The 17,266-nt window shown below is 53.3% G+C and overlaps 1 long non-coding RNA gene across 2 annotated transcripts; it reads left to right on the top strand.

Annotated features, from left to right (window-relative positions):
* Window positions 1-8,703: 8,703 nt before the first annotated feature.
* LOC131490806 (uncharacterized) lies at window positions 8,704-16,820 on the top strand. 2 transcript variants are annotated; one of them, XR_009251222.1, is made up of 4 exons: window positions 8,709-8,811; window positions 9,777-10,880; window positions 15,062-15,181; window positions 15,452-16,820. It is a non-coding gene; the product is annotated as an uncharacterized LOC131490806 (long non-coding RNA). The 2 variants fall into 2 exon arrangements; XR_009251221.1 differs by having other exon boundaries at window positions 8,704-10,880.
* Window positions 16,821-17,266: the final 446 nt, after the last annotated feature.

The raw sequence follows: 17,266 nt of genomic DNA, 5'->3' as shown, positions 1-17,266 counted from the left end.
GGCCACCTTCAGGTGGCGAGTCCCCTCCCGGCAAAGCGGCAAAAGTTTATGTCATGAACGCCCCGCGCACACTCGCCGCCGCCGGCCAGCCCCGCGCGCAGCCCGGGCCGCGCGCCCCCGGCAGCGGGCGGGGAGCTGGGGAGCCGGGGCGCGGGGCGCCGGGCCGGGCCGGCGGTGGGCGGAGCGCTTACCGTGTTCCTGCTCCCGGGACGGCGAGCGCCCGGGCGGCGGGGCGGGCGGGAGCGCGGGGGGGGGCGGGGGGCCCGGGGCGCGCGGGGCGCGGGCCGGGGCTCCGGGGCGGCGGGCGGGCGGCGGCGAGGGCGCGGCGCGGGAGGCGGGCGGCGCGCCGGGTCCGCGGGCGCCGTGGCCGCGCCGGGAGATGTGTGTTAGTAGGTCAGTTCCGAGCGCCGCGCTACGTCGCCGCCCGCCAGCCTCGCGGTGACGGGCGGCCGCGGCCCCAATCGCCGCGCCCGCACCCGCCCCCGGCCCGCCGCCAATGGCCGCGGCCGGCGGGGGCGGGCTCTCCGCGGCCCCGCCCCCTCCCGGCCCGCCCCCACCCTCTCCCCTCCCCTCCTCTTCTCTCCCCTCCCCTCCCCGCGCCCGCCCCCCCCTTCCCCGCCGCCCGCGTCCCTCCCCGGGCCGGGGCCAGCGCCACCGCCACCGCCCGAGCGCCCGCGAGGACCCGCGCCCCGCGCCCGGCTCCGGGGCTGCGCCACGGCCGGCGCTCCCGGGGGTGGGGGGGGGGCGAGCTGGGGAGGGGCCCGCCCAGCCGTCCAGCTCTCCCACCGCTGCCTGCGCCCCCCGGCGATCCGCGCTCACTCACAGCGGCGCTTTTTGTCTCCCCGAGCACGCAGCGGCCCGGCTACCTGTTGCCCACCCAGCACCGGGCCGGGGGGCCGCGGGCGTGGCGCGGACCGCCGCCCGCCCCTCCCCGCACACCCCCCGGGAGGACCCCTCCTCCTGGGGGCGGGTGGGGAGGGGGGGGCGGCGCTGGCGAGCCGCCAGCGCTCGGGGCGGGCCGCCGCGGGGAGGGGGGCCGCCGGCCGGAGCCCCGCGGGGGTGCTGCGTAGGCGGCGGCGACAATGCCCCCGCGCGTCTCTCCCGGGAGCGCGACGGCCCGCGGCCGGGAGAGAAAGCGCCGCGCGCAGACACCGCCCCCTGCGCAATTAGGGCGCAGATGACGGAGGCGAAGTTGTTGCGTAAGACGCCCGGGGAACGAGGCTCGCCGAGGTCCGGCTGCCCTCGGCCGCGCCGAGTGGTGGCCAACGCGGGTGCGCCCTGCCGGCTGGCGGGCCGGCGTGCGCCGCTGGGGCCGGGCTCGGCCGCGCGGGGAGTCTTCCTGTGATCGCGGCGCCGGCGGCTCGTTCGGGGCATCTCTGCCCCTAATCGGACGCGGTCGTCTTCTCCCCCAGATTCCCGGGCTACGTAAGGGACGCGAGGAAATGGGGGAAATGGCACCTCGCGGCGCGTTCCCCAGGCATCGCGCTAAGGGCTGTAAAGGCACGTGGCACACACACACACACACACACACACACACACACAGCGCGTTTACAGAATGAGAGAGAGACAGAGAGAGAGTCTGCCTTTGCGAAGGGAGCCATATTCCTTACAGTGGCGCACAGACTTGCCCAAATACGGGATGTGGCAGGTGGGGAAGGACCTCAGGCCCTACTTGGACTATGCGGGAGCTGGGCTGAATGCCTTCGGTGACTTGCCATTCTTTTCCCTAGGACCCATTTCTTTAGGAAGAAAAATTTGAACCAAACCCCAAAGTAAAGAAAGAGAAGAGTAGACTGAACCCCCAGCCCCATCCCGCCACCAGGCTCCCATCACTGGTGCCCATCATCAAGCGTCAATCTGCTTGCTAAGTTGTCTCTTCTACCTTCCCCGTTCTCCTATTACACAGTTACAAACACCCAAAGGGTGATGCTGAAAAAATGCGTATCACTTATCACTTGGTGTTTGGAAAGCCTCACATTTCAAACTATTCTCCAAGGACAATGTTGTGGTTCAGAACACATGCTTGTTCACAACTCATCTGGTAAAGTGTACGTTTACCAACAAGGCCCTGACTATTTAGACATGCCAAGTGGGTTTTAATATCTTCCCCAAATCCTCTGCCCAGGTGCTCACCAATTCAAGAAGCTCTTCTGTCTGTGGCTTTTGAGTCTGTCCCCTCTAGTCGACATTCATTCCAAAGAGTTGACTCTGCTGATGAAAATGAGTCTTGATTTTGGTTCGTCATTTCCACTTTTCTCATTTGTTATTATTCCGTTCCTTTTTCCAAACCCGCGCAATGCCCATTAGAGTTCGAAAACCTCCCTTAGATGAAAGTAAAACCAAATCCCTATGCCGGTTGCCTTTCCTGGGTTAGAAGCGTGCTGGTTCCTAGAAATCCAGAGCCACTCTACATTACCTCCGCTCCCCCACACCTACAGCATGTTCTTCTTTTTGAATAATTGCATAGACTCCCAAAGCTGTTGTCGAATGAGTGGTAAATGGTCTTAATAGAAGGACGACGTGAAATTCAAGAAAGGTAGAAAACATGCTTGGAGTCACTCAGAAATGATGGGGGTGGGGATTTCTCTGAACTAGGAAACGGGTTCTTTATGCCGAATTTTGAAACCTGAGGCTCCTTTAATTACTTGGGGGTATTTCTAGATTGTGCCTGTATCATTTACACGCATCAGTTTTTGTCCCCACCCTACTTGGAAATCAGATGAAGTGTAAAAGATGTCTGAGATACCAGCTTAGAAAATAACTCTTTAGCTCCTCCTGGTGATTGGGAAACCGCTGAACAATACGCAGAGGGCTCTGTCCCCATTACCCAAGAGGTGGTGTGTCCAGTAGGTGCTAGAACTTTCGCGAATAGGCAGGCACTTGCAGGTGAACACAAGTAAACGGAGCATAAAACCTGAGACGTTGGAAACAAATTGCCGCAGGTGGGAGGCTTCTAGGAAGACGTCAGCGTGGGCCTGACTGCAGAACAGGGCTGTGACCAGGTCTCTGGGAGGAGAAGGAAGGCAGTTCTGGTTGAAGTCTGAGGTCAAAACTTCCTTATTCTCCGTCTCTCTCAGAACTTGGGGTGGGGGGCGGGGTCCCGGGGGGAGGAGGCAGGGTCTGTGATAGGGGCTACGGGCAGCAGACCGTTGACCACACTCAGCCATATCTGATTACGCTCCCAATATCCTTTGTGGTTGAGCCAATACAAGGAGAGCAGAATGACCACGAATGTGGCCTCTCCTTCCTAAGATGGAAAACTCGTTTGTGGAACATTCCAGCCGGAAGATACCTAAGGGGCCACGTGTGTCCAGAGGTCCTTTCTCGGGGCCTCTTCGGTCACAGGTGGCTGCAACCTCAGATACCTAGTGAGAATTCAGTTAGGTGCATGTGGCCCGTGGCAGCCAGAGAGCCATAAATTGCGTTTCAGCTCTCGTGGGTTGTTGCGGCACAGGACAATTACAGGGGCCCCAGGACAATTACAGGGGCCCCAGGCTCCAGTTTTTCAAAAGCAAGTAGACATTTAGATTTTTTTTTTTTTTTTTGGCAAAATATCCTGATTTTTCCAGTGTTGTGAGGCCATTGGTTAAAAAAAGAAAAGATCCTGTGGCTTGGCGGGCTGGAGACTAGACAGGCTGTGCCCTCTGACCGAGAAGTTCCATGGAGATGCCCAGGGAAGGCGCCATCGGAGGCTGGAAGGCAGGCTTCCCGCCGGGTGACCCGGCTTGGACAGCTCCCGCGTGTCTGTTCTAGATCCTGAATTCTGGATTTCTTTGCAGGAAACCTTCCGTAGCTTAAAACACTTTGGCCACCACTGGGGCCCCAGAGCCCAGGGCCACAGTCTTCCCACCGTGCTGTGCCTCCTGAGGGTCTGGTGCCCACTTTTTTAACCCTCACGAACACAAGGGAAAACCACTTCTAGGAATTCGTAAGTTCTAGTTTTATTTCGTTTTCAGGTTGGGGTTTAAATAGGGAGCTAGCGTGGCACCGATTGGCATGGCTCGTCACCCACAGGAGGCCTGCCCACACCCGTCAGTATGCAATTTATGCTGGTATTTTGCTTTGACCTAATGAGTCATTGAATGTTTAGGCAGAAACTTCCTGGAATGGCATTTCTTTCTTTCATGCTTGCTCTCTTTGTTTTCTCTGTACGCTTGATGCAATTTCCAATCACTGGGCTCACTCCTGTGCCTTCTTTTTCCACCCGCTCGTGTGTGTTGGCTTTTATTCTTCTTGTGTATTTTCTTCTCACTTATCCGATGCGTTCTTAGTTTTCCCATCGGCCTTTCCCCAATCATCAAGTCCTCACGACTCCTCTGGATTCCTTCCTCTACCAAGCTCCCACCTCCCCTTCCTGCCCCCCACCCTCGCCCGTATATATCCCAGCCACAACCCAGACATGGCGAGGGTTTAAAATTTCCACACCGCCTTCCCCAGCTCCTGCCACATGGTTCCATCAGCAGGCATTCCATTAGCATGCTTGGCCTTATTATTCAAAAACTAGTTTTTGTGGGAAATTGGGTAACAGAAGATAGCCAAATGACACTCCCCGTAGAAGCACAGGCTTTAAAGTATGAGAAGTTGAAATGTTTCCTGTTAAATGACTGTTGCTCAAGCTAAGAAAGAAATTAGGTCTCTACACGGACTACATGGCTTCCCCAGACAAAAGCAGCTGATGGCCTGAATACATTTCAAAGCATTTCCAGAAGACCCAGCAAAAGGCCAGAAAGAGGTGGTTTTGCAAAAGAAGATGTTGCAAGTACAGCATCACAAAAACCGAAACGTGTCTTTAAATTTGGCCGCCACCGACGGCCTTCGTTTCAGTTAGCATTTTCGTTCATTCAGATTAAATGGCATATGTGAGCAAAGGTGTCAAAATAAAAGAAACTCACAAAAGGTGGGTGGCGGGGGGAGATACACTAAAAATGGTCAAGACTTCAGAAGGGGCCAACTATGTTCATTGCAAAATCTTGAGTGATGGGGCAAGGCCTGTGGTAGCTGTTAGCTGGCCACGGGGACATGGCAGGGTGACCAGAGTGTGAAATATAAAATTGTGAAATGTGTTCTAACAAAAAAGCATTTTACTAAGAATTAGAGGTGACACACCCACACTGCTAGGCAGCTCCAGTCCCCGAGGCAAACCTTATCTAGACATTTCTGTGAAGTCCTGCACAGGGCATCCGTTGGAAAGAGCCATGGGGGCAACCCAGGAGGCTGGGGTTCTCGTGCGTTCGTTACCACCACCGCCGCCCCCCCGCCCCGACTCACGAAGGGAATCGTTTCATCTGTCTGGACTTCATTTCTTCATCGGAGCCCCGTGGGAGCTGAGGCAGACCCCGCAGGGTTGCCCTGGGGTGATTCTTCAGAAACAGCCGCGCAGAAAAAGAAAGCTGCAAATTTGGCATTTACAGAGAAGCAGGTCCCGGTTAAAGCCGGCTCACCCATAACCCTCGCCCTGCCTAATTACAACACGCAGGGAGGAAATTACACCGTGAAATGCACACGGACGGCCGGAGAGACAGAAATCGTCTTCCCTCGGGGTGGTTTATTTCAGCAAGAGACGAAAATGAACGCTATCAGTTTGGTAAATGCACTAAGAAGCCCGGAAATTGGGTGCCTGACCGCATTTCTGGTCTTCTGAGAAACTTCCAGACTCTGAGCGCCTGAGCAGAAGTGCCTAAGGTTATTGTTCAGCTCCTGCATGTGATGATTGTCTCAGGCAGGCCACGCACCTGTGTGGAGGGCTGCCACGTAGGGATGCCGTCCGGATGCCACCAAAGCAGAGTCTCAGGCGGTCGTCACCCAGGCAAATGGGCAGGAGAGCCCGGGGGGAGGAGCAGGCCATGGTGTGTCCACATCCCAGCTTCGCTGCTCACGAGCTCTGCAGACAGGACAAGTTACCTCCCTTAACTTCTCTCTGCCTCCGTTTCCCCTTCCGGCAACCATTGATAATAATGGCGCCAATCTCAGGGCGTCTGGGTGACTCAGTGTGTTGAGCATCCGACTCTTGATTTCGGCTCAGGTCATGATCTCACGGCTTGTGAGCTGGAGCCCCACATCAGGCTCTGTGCTGGCAGTGCAGAGCCTGCTTGGGATTCTCTCCCTCTCTCTCTCTCCCTATCCCTCTCTCCCTCCCTCTCTCTCCGTCTCTCTCTTTCTCAAAATAAATAAATAAATTTAAGAAATAATGACGTCTGTCTCAACAAGTTGTTCCAAGGTTAAGATGAGCTAAGAGCTACTAACTGTTCGGGAAACCGCCTGAGCTGAGACAGTGAGATGTGTTCGGTATTATTGTCAACCCAATGAAAAATCAACCCGCACGAGGGAAACAATATCATTAACCCAAAGAGTGGGCGTGGGTGTCGTTGGGTGTGTGTGCTTGAGTGTGTGTCCCTATGAATTGATGTGGACAATGAATTGCGTCACAGTGTCAGTGCAATAGACCCAGTGAGTGCTTACGTCTCCAAGAAAGCACAGCAGAGGTAGCTGGGGACAAAAGTTCAGTGTGTGAGGTTCTGTGGTGAGAGAGAGCAGGTGGGAAGGCTGACCAGGCCGCAGGACTCCGCGCAGTGGCACCAGCAAGGCTTGCGCGTTATTCAGGCGGGAAGGAGCACGGCTGCTTTGGGGAACGTGGTCTGCAGAAGCACCCACTGTTTTCAACGTGTTTTTATGCAAAATGTCACACGTGAAGCATCAGCGTGGGGGAAGTGGCTAAAGGCCTGGACCCCCGTTCTAGATGTCCCTAGGACCCCCGTACTAGATGACCTAGGACCCCTGTTCTAGATGACCCTAGGACCCCCATTCTAGATGACCCTAGGACTCCCATTCTAGATGACCCTAGGACCCCCATACTAGATGACCCTAGCACCCCCATACTCTAGGACCGCCATACTAGACGACCCTAGGACCCTCGTACTAGATGGCCCTAGGACCCACATTCTAGATGACCCTAGGACCCCATCTAGATGGCCCTAGGACCCCCTTTCTAGATGACCCTATGACCCCCATTCTAGATGACCCTAGCACCCCCATACTAGATGACCTAGGACCCCTGTTCTAGATGACCCTAGGACCCCCGTACTAGATGGCCCTAGGACCCCCATTCTAGATGACCCTAGGACCCCCGTACTAGATGACCCTAGGACCCCGTTCTAGATGACCCTAGGACCCCCATTCTAGATGACCCTAGGACCCCCGTTCTAGATGACCCTAAGACCCCCGTTCTAGATGACCCTTGCACTCCCATACTAGATGACCCTAGGACCCCCATACTAGATGACCCTAGGACCCCCATTCTAGATGACCCTAGGACCCCTGTACTAGATGAGCCTAGACCCCCATTCTAGATGACCCTAGGACCACCGTACTAGATGACCTAGGACCCCCATTCTAGATGACCCTAGGGCCCCCGTTCTAGAGGGCCCTAAGACCCCCTTTCTAGATGACCCTAGGACCCCCATACTAGATGACCCTAGGACCCCCATACTAGATGACCCTAGGACCCCCATACTAGATGACCCTAGGACCCCCATTCTAGATGACCTTAGGACCCCCATTCTAGATGACCCCAGGACCCCCGTACTAGATGACCCCAGGACCCCTGTTCTAGATGATCCTAGGACCCCCTATTAGATGACCCCAGGACCCCCGTTCTAGATGACCCTAGGACCCCCGTACGAGATGACCCTAGGACCCCCGTTCTAGATGACCCTAGGACCCCCCCGTTCTAGATGGGCCTAGGACCCCCTTTCTAGATGAGCCTAGAACCCCCATTCTAGATGACCCTAGGACCCCCGTACTAGATGACCCTAGGGCCCCCGTTCTAGATAACCCTAGGACCCCCATACTAGATGACCCTAGGTAAGTCACCCGAGACTCTGGTGCCTCAGTTTTTCCATCTGGGAAATAGTACAATGGTGGTATTGTATGTAACTGCAGTGTTGTTTAGAGGGTAGGAGTGAGCTGACCTATGGAAAGCACTGGCCACTAGGCCCTGCTCAGGACAGAAGCCTCCCTTCAGGTCAGAGAACTTCAAGATAAGTTCCCTGCCGTGGTCTTCTCGTCTACATGCTGGCTTTCTGGCCCCAGAGTAGCAGAGGCCCACAGGCCTCACTCAGGCCTCCTCGGCTCTCAGATAGCCAGACCTGGCTGTGGTTCTGAAGGAGACAGACCCACAGAGGACATTTTGCTCAGGGCCACACAGCAGAAGCAGCAAGCTGGGAGTGGGGAGCCGGATGAACTCAGATGGGGGAAAACGGAACCCGGTTACTCATACGGGTATGAAGAGCTGAGGTGGTGGGGCATGGGAAGGCGAGAACGTGGAGGACGACGTGGTCTCAGAGGACGGGCCTCCCCAAGCCATTGCCGGCGGGCAGGAAGGGGGCAGAGACACACGGGGCGGGGCCAGGAGATCATGGTCACGTGAAGTGACAAGGTGGTGACAGATGCCACACGATCTGGGACTTTGAGACGTGGGCTTCCTGCTCCTCCCTACCTCCCAGATGCTCCTGCTTTGTGGCAGGGGAGGGGGCAGTGTGACTCCTGAACGGTGGGTGAGTGCTGGTGCCACGGTCCCCAGGGAGGGGCCCCCCCCCCCCACCTCCCCACCCCACCCCGGCCCCGGGGACACATGCCTGCCCGGAGCTTGCTGGACTCACCGGGAGATGTGAGGGTGAACTCTTGGTGTAAAAGTTGGTTTACTTTCCCAAGGCTGAAGATTCCTTGAGAGAGGAGCGGACGTGCAAGGATTCGGCGCCAGGCTCTGCGTGTGCGGTTCGCGGGCTCCGGTTCTGCTCGGGGCTCCTGTAGCAGGTACTTCCAGAACGACCCCCCTCGCTCCCCAACCGTGCCCACGCGGCTCCAAAGCCTTGCGCCCTCCTGCAGTGAAGGGTGGGGGTGTTGGGACCTGGAGTCAGGCCCGAGCTGCCCGCGTTGGAAGCCGGGGGCAGTGGACAGCTCGGCTGGGCACCAAGGGCGCGGAGCCGGGCTGGCCGGGTGGAACCGGGTGGAACCGGGTGGAACCGAAGCCGAGGCCCTCGTGGCCCCGGCCTCCAGGCGGCGTCCTTCCTCGGGCTGTGCCGCACCTCGGCCTTTTGCTTGCGGCCATCTGTGCGGTGGTGCCCAACGCAGGCCTGGCGCTGGCCGCTGCCCGTGCCACACAGGACCCTTCTCCTAAGGCGCAAGAAGGTAACCTCTTCCCGCGTGGAACCCGCCCCTGCCCGAGTCCCGCGTGCGCTCCTCCCCAGCTGCCTGGGCCTCAGCCGCCCCAGGCCGCGGCTGCTTGCCACGTGGAGAGCGCGGCCAGGCCCCACGCAGGGCACCTCCCCGCCCCGGGCAGCCCCGTGTGGCTGGCTTCATCCCGCTTCCTGGCTGCGCCAGATGGGACCCAGCAGGCCCCGCAGACACCCCGATGCCTCCATCACCCAGAAACGCGGCAGGGCGCAGATGCGGAGGGGCCCGCCCTTCCCCGAGGCCGCAGGTGGGGGTGCGGCGGGTAGCAGGACCCCCAAGTGCAGGGGGGCGGTCCACCGCCAGGTCGACTGGGAGCAGGGAGAGGCCGGACCTGGGTGAGCTGCTCCCTGTCACTGAGCAGGGACGGCCTGTGGGCTTGGGAAGCTGGGGTCAGCTGGCTCACACAACCCCTGCTTGACTTTGCCGACCTCTCTGCCTGCCTCTCCTTTGGCCCACTCTTGGGATTGTACCTCCCGAGAAAGCCTCTCAGCACGTGCACTTTGAACTAGGAATCCCACATAGCCGGTGTTTCTTCTTTCTTCTAGAAACCGTAGAAGGTATTCCCCCAAATAGGTTCCTGATGGGATGTGCCTCACCGAAATGAGCAAAGGGGCAAGGAGTGAGTGTTTGAGCCTCGCCCAGAAACTGGTGCCCATGGTTCTTGTCTTTGGCAGACCACCTCCGACCTGGAGAGGGCCTCCTACACATTCCAGCAACATCGTTTAGTTTCTAAATGAGACTAAAGTTTCTTGGGAAAGCATGTGGGAAGCCACTTTTTTTTTGGGGGGGGGGGGGTTGAGATGCATTTGTTATCTTTACTGGAGAGGAGTCAGATACATGGATATTTGTTGGTGATAAAGGGGAACATTTTGAAGAGTAGATTAGAAAGGAGGACTTTCTTGTTACGAAAAGTATCTGCTTTGACCACTGACTATTTGAAGAGCATTCTTTTCCCGGACAAATGTAATCATTTACTTAGCAGGGGAACAAGAAAGCCTTTGTATTTAAATAGGAAAGTCACCAAGGACACCCATTATTTTTGACATCGAAACTGAGCGACGAGGCAGGAAATATCCAGATTATCATGATGACAGGGAAGATGTGATCCAATATGTTCGTTTGCTTGAAGGAGGCAGGACAACATGAGAATTCAGCAGCGTGGCTGGACAAGATTTAGAATTTGTAATTTATTTATAAACAGTGGCTTTCCTGCATCCGGGAGGCAGGTGGAACCGAGTGATGCCACATGACCCAAACTCCATGTTCCTCTGCTTCCCCACGTGTGAACTGGGTGCTGATCCCGCTGCCCTCAGAGGTTCCAGGGAGTCACTATAGTTTGACTCCCCAGTACCTAATCCCAGGCTCATCCCTCCAGCCTTCAGTTTTTTTTGGATTTGCGAGTGTCCATACTTTCACAGACTTCCTTGGAGGTAGGGTGGCTATTTGACATGACACTGGCCAGAGAGATGGACAAACTCATAGATGTCTCCTGGGTTCCTTTCTTCCTGCCTTAAAAATGGGTGTAATCCTGGAACTGTGGCACCCGTCTGGCAAGGAGAGAAGAGGTCAATGTCAGCAACGGCTTACCGCGTCTCTGAGCTTCTCGAGTGTGCAGAAGACAAATCCGGGTTCGCCTAAGCTACAGCTGGGTGAGTATTTTGTTACCTACAGATTTTCATTTGTGTCTGAATAACATGGAAAGCATAACGTAACGTGTCTGGTGCCTAAAGGAGGCTTAATAAATCAGGGCTTGTTTTACATTTTAAAATATTATATTTAAATATATTTGAAATACGATTCGGAAAAGTGTCTGATTCCTAATAAAAAAACTGTTAAATAATTCATGCTATATCTAACAAAAACAAGTACAAGCTGACCTACGTAAAGAAAACTATTAAACGCTGAATAATGACATAAAAGGAGACACATAAGTAAAGAGATTGAGCACATTTCTGGACTAAAAGAGCCAATATTATAGAGATGACAGTTATCCCCAAATTAACCAATAAAGATTATCCCACTTAGTCAACATTCCAGTGGGTATTTTGAGGGAGTTGAAAAGTTGATTCTCGTTTTCCGTTGGAAGGATAAATATCCCAAAGTAACTGAATTGGCCTTGAAAAAAATAATAAATCTGGTGAATTTATTCAATTCATCCAACCAGATGTTAGAGCTACACTAATTAAAACAATGTGGCATCACTGAAAGACAAATCGATCAATGAAATGGCGTTGAAATTCTAGAAATAGATTCGCATATAAATATAAAACCATATATGATAAATGATAAATGTGATCATTTACATCAAAGAGCATATCAGTCAGGGTTGAGCCCAGGAAATAGGTCGCTTTAGGTATTTTGGACAGAAGGTGATTTAAAATAGGGAATTAGATATTTTCTTTTTTTTTTAATTTTTTAAATGTTTATTTATTTTTGAGACAGAGAGAGAGAGAGAGACAGACAGAGCACGAGGAGGGGAGGGGCAGAGAGAGAGGGAGACACAGAATCTGAAGCAGGCTCCAGGCTCTGAGCTGTCAGCACAGAGCCTGACCCGGGGCTCAAACCCACAAACTGTGAAATCATGACCTGACCCTGAGATCATGACCTGAGCCGAAATTGGACACTTAACGAATTGAGCCACCCAGGGGCCCCAAGGGAATCAGATATTTATTTTCACCGCCATTGGGAGTACAGGAGCACATCCTAGGCTGGATCTCCTGAAATGACTCAGCCTAAATAGAACGGATTCAATGAGGGGCCTCTGGATCTAACCTAGACATTGTTGCTGAAGCTATGCCAGAAACAAGAAACCAAGCCAGAAGTAAGAAACAACAGCCTCTCACATTCAGGGAATTGGACCATGGGGTCCAAGGCTGTGGTCTGGGCATAGAAGTCCCATTAAGAAGCTGTCCCTACTACCATTGGTTCGTGACCTCCAGGAAGCTGGGGGATGGACACTGGAGCACCATGCCGGGAAGCTTCACGTTTTTGGAGTCCATTTGCCAGTGGCAAGGTTCAAGAGACTTGGGAAGACAGTTCACTCCTTCCTTCCAGAATCTCTCACGAGTACGTGTAAATGATGCTAGAACATTTGCTTCCAGAACCTCAGTTTCAGGGGAGTCTGGAAGTGTTTCCTCCAGCTTTCAGTGTCCCCAAGTAGAAGCCAGATAACATGAAGGTTGAGAGAATTGATCCAAAGCGTCTGCTCGTAAGGGAAAAGAGCATCACATCGGGGTCATTGGTCAGGTCCCCACCGCACCCCAAACATAAAAACATTCCCAAGTGATCACTGCGTTCCAAACATAAAAATATTTCCTTGCGATTGAAGATTGAGGTGTTGATGGATGCCTGGGTGGCTCAGTTGGTTAAGCGTCTGTCTGACTCTGGATTTAGGCTCAATTCATGATCTCACGGTTCATGGGATCGAGCCCCTAGTTGGGCTCTGTGCTGACAGCGTGGAGCCTGCTTGGGATTCTCTCTCTCTCCCTCTCTCTCTGCCCCTCCCCTGCTTGTGCTCATATTCTCTCTCTCTCTCTCTCTCAAAATAAATAAATGAATTTTTAAAAAGATTTAAGTGTTGAAATTACACATAAAATGACTAAAAGACCTATGGGAGAACAGATCTATCATCTTGGGGCCAGGTGTAACATGAAATCCAGACGCTATAGAAGAGAAGATAAAGGGGCGCCTGGGTGGCGCAGTCGGTTAAGCGTCCGACTTCAGCCAGGTCACGATCTCGCGGTCCGTGAGTTCGAGCCCCGCGTCAGGCTCTGGGCTGATGGCTCAGAGCCTGGAGCCTGTTTCCAATTCTGTGTCTCCCTCTCTCTCTGCCCCTCCCCCGTTCATGCTCTGTCTCTCTCTGTCCCAAAAATAAATAAAAAACGTTGAAAAAAAAAAATTAAAAAAAAAAAAAAAAAAAAGAAGAGAAGATAAATATATTTAACTGAGTAAAAATCACGCTGCTCTGGTTTGCTAACAAATACCCTACACCAAGTTAAAAGACAAAAAGGGGGAAATAGCTATCATTTTTATTCTGGACAAAGGGTTAATATTTTTAATCTGTTAGAGTTCTTAACAAATCCACAGAAAAAGATCAACAGCCAATAGTGAAATAGGCAAAGGACAGGAATGACTCGTTTTTTAAAACCTCAAGTGCAGATCCCTTTGAAGCATATGGAAACATGAGTAGCTTCGTTAATAATAAATACATGAAATTACAATGAGAATTTTTTACTTCGCCAACTGGCAACGCGCCGGAGAGTGATAACATCTACAGTTGGCAGGAGCAGTATGGAAATGGAGTGCAAATGGCTGCAAACTCTAAAAGTGAGTCTGGCCGTATGTGTCAGATGTTGACAGTCCCCGCCTTTTAACCTGCAACACGCTTCCTAGAATTTGTCTCACGGAACAACACTACCCTTCTCAGAATCTGCCCCACGGAAATACTCACGAAAGTGAGCAAAGACGCATTTGGCAGGCTCGTTGACAGAGTGTTACCTGGAGGAGGGAAGCCTGGCCACAGCTCTCAGTGCCCATCCAGGGGCCATTACTCAAATAAATGCTGATGCATCCACTCAATGGGTTACTAGGCAGCAGTTAAAAAGAAGCAGGTCTAGGGGCCCCTGGGGGACTCAGTCGCTTAAGCGGCTGGCTCTTAGTTTCGGCTCAGGTCGTGATCTCACGGTGTCCTGGGTTCGAGCCCCACGTCGGGCTCCTCCGTGCTGACGGTGCAGAGGCTGCTTGGGATTCTCTGTCTCCCTCCCCCTCCACCCCTCCCCCACTCACGCTGTCTCTGTCTCTCCCAAAATAAATAAATAGACTTAACAATAATAATAATAAAAAGAAGCAGCTCTATTTCTATGGACATTGAAAGATGGCAACAATATAGCAAGTCGGAAATAGATCTAAGTAGGGAATATGATCCCCTTGTTTCTAAAGACAAAAATGTGGATTGTATATGAAGCAGGTCTGGAGACGTGCAACCCCAGTTGCTTGGGTGGGGGGGGGCGGTCACCTCTGGGCTACAGGAGTAGAGCTTCCTGTGGGCAGAACTTTCATATTTTACCACCTGTACGTCTTTGAGGTTTAACACCACGAAGAGACTTGAAGATCCATAAAGAACAAAACCCCCAATTCAGCCATGGAACCTAGAAGCATGCGTCTAGGTGACTGACACCCCCGTTAAAGTCAAAAGGTGCCTCGAGCTCACTTGATAGATGTGGAAATTAGGACTCGCACTTCTCTTGCTCCCAAGGCCACTTGGAAGGAATTGCATTATTCCTGAGGCCACGATTTCCGAATTCTAAAGCCAGAAGCAAAGACTGCCCTGGCATTTTAAGGTTGCATGGCACCTTCTACTCCTGGCTTATGGGGATTAACTTCCCTGCCAAGGTGGCTGGGTATGTGGGACCAGCATCTCCCAGGCAACCTTGGGGTGGGCTGTGTGCAGAATATCTCTTCGGATTAACACCTGCAGTTACTGCCTCCAGCTCTTACTATCTGCTTCTTGCCTGCCCAATCTGCATATTATTATTTGTTTGTTTTTTGGGTTTTTTTTTTGTTTGTTTGTTTAAACTTGGTCACCTTATCTTATCTTGGCTTGCTGCTTGCCTGTGCGAGCTGTGGTAATTGGCCTATTGCGGTAATTTCCGGAATACAATCGTAGATGTTACATTGCTTCAAAATTTCCTACGAAATTTTGTACTTGAACCTACATTTTCAACCCAGCCTCTTTTGTAAATCTATCCTTTGGTTCTTTGTAACAGATGATTCAGTACCCGAGAGGCTTCAGTTAAAAAAAAAAAAAAATCATTTCTTTCAAACTTGTCAGAATGGCCGAATCCTGGGTGTGAACAGAGGCAAGAGTCTGTGATTGAGAGTGTGCGTCCACAGCCTGCTGTGCGACCTTGGGCAAATCACTTGACGTCTCTGGGCCTCAGTGGCTCGATATGTAAGTTCGATGTGAGCGCTTATTACCTTGAATAAGACAATACTGTGGTAATTTTTGCCCAATTATCCGATCAGTAAAGCATTTGACAAGCCTGACCTGATTAACAGGTTACGGAGAGCCTTCTAGCTGCCGGGGGATGAGTGGGTTGTAGAGGGGCCCAGGGAGAAAATGGCAGCCTCTGAAACCCGTCCCATTCCATCCTCACTGACTGGGCCCCAGCCAGCTTCCCCTCCGCGTGACCCTGTCCCAACCTGCCCGTTCCGCACACAGGACGATGCTGCTTCACGAAGCTTCTCTGACTTGGCGGCTTCTCAGCACACTCAGGGGAGAAGCCACATGCTAACCGTGGTCCATGGGGGTCCACGAAGCCCACCCACTTCTGTCTCTTCATCTCACACCTCTCTTCTTGTTCCCAAGGTGCCACAAACAGCTAATCTTCCTTCAGTTTTGTTTTGTTTTGTTTTTTACTATGTCACTCTGTCTCCCACCCCAGGGCCTTTGCCCATGCTGTTTCCGCTACCCAATGTTCAGTCCGGCCTTCTTTCTCCTTCATGAGATCCAGCTTCAGTGTCATCCCCAATAAGAGACGGGGGTGTGCGGCCCACATCCTTTCCCATTTGTACTTCTTGGGGTGGTAGCACCCCAAATTCCCTCTGTGGAAACATCCCTCCCACACTCCACGGAGCTCACACGGGGAAGCCACGCCAGGTCCAACAAAGAGAAAGCTGTGAAAGTCTTTCTTTTAGTTTTCCCTGGGGAAGAGCCCTTCAGGCCTCCTAGCAATGGGGTGGGAATAGTGGCATCGTGGCCACACAGGCGGAGCGCTGAGGAATGAATGTGACCTTGTGCCCAGGCTTCCAGTAGCTCCTCGCACACCCACACCTTCCTGTAACTGATCCCGAGCCTCCCGGCACCTGCACATGGAAACTGAGCCCCTTTCGACGGATCTGGCATCTGCAGGCCCCTGTGGGGCGGCCGCCTCCGCTCCGCAAGGCCAGCCCCTCTCAACGTTCAGTTTGCCCCCAGCCTCCAGTGGGTGGTTCCTCTCCCGCCCCCTTTGTCCTTCTTGCCATTTCCCTGGAGGCGGAGAGAGGAGAAGAGACGACTTAAGGAGAATGACTGCCCATCACCACATCCAGCCACAGGTTGGTCCCCCAGAAGCGCTCGGTCTTCTCCTCTCGGGAGGTGACCACAACCTTTCCCCGCTGTCCTCAGACCACCTCCCTCATCCCCTCCCTGCTCAGACCCAGGAAGTGACCTCGTGTGCTCCAGTGTCCAGAGGAAAGACCAATAACCACCCTCCATTTCCGGCCACTTTCTGCAAGCCAGGAACACCAACTCTGCTTAATCTACGCGGGAAGGATTTTACTGAAAGGGTGTTGAGTAGCTCACAGGTTCTACAGCAAGACTGCAGGGCAACAGTTCGTCTTAGAGGAGCCAAAACCAATGCCTGGTCAATGGACAGAACCGGTGCCGACTCTGGGCACAGACACTGCTGTTTCCATCACTCACCCTTCCGGTCCTGGATCTCGGACACTTCTGCTGAAATCACAGACGATGCATCATTACCACGCCCACCAGAATGCTGTCTCTAAGTACCTGCTTCTTTTTATGACCGGTTTACAACCCAGAACAGAGGATGGGGTTGGGGGGGGGGGGTAGGGAAACTACTGCATTAAATTTTTAAAAAATCTTTATTGTGTATTTTTGAAAGAAAGAGACAGAGCATACGTAGGGGAGGGTCAGAGAGAGAGGGAGACACAGAATTCGAAGCAGGCTCCAGGCTCTGAGCTGTCAGTGCCTATCCTGACACAGGGCTCGAAGTCACGGACCATGAGATCATGGCCTGAGCCGAAGTCAGATGTTTAGCCGATTGAGCCACCCGGGCGCCCCAAGTATCCAACGGTTTTGGCTTCAGGAATGGGAGTCCTCGTTCTCCGTCACAAGACAGTGGATGCCTTAAGCCTAGGAATGAGGTTCTGATGCCAAGTGGCCGAAAACGAATCGGCAGTGTCCACCCTCCACCCCACTGTCTGCTCAACACACGCTTACGCTTCTTCAAAAATGTTCCTGTCTAACATAGTG

The sequence above is a fragment of the Neofelis nebulosa genome, chromosome 12 (genome assembly GCF_028018385.1).
Source record: "Neofelis nebulosa isolate mNeoNeb1 chromosome 12, mNeoNeb1.pri, whole genome shotgun sequence".
NCBI lineage: Eukaryota > Metazoa > Chordata > Mammalia > Carnivora > Felidae > Neofelis > Neofelis nebulosa.
The sequence above is the reverse complement of the archived record's forward strand: the minus strand, read 5'-3'. Positions and strand labels throughout refer to the sequence as shown.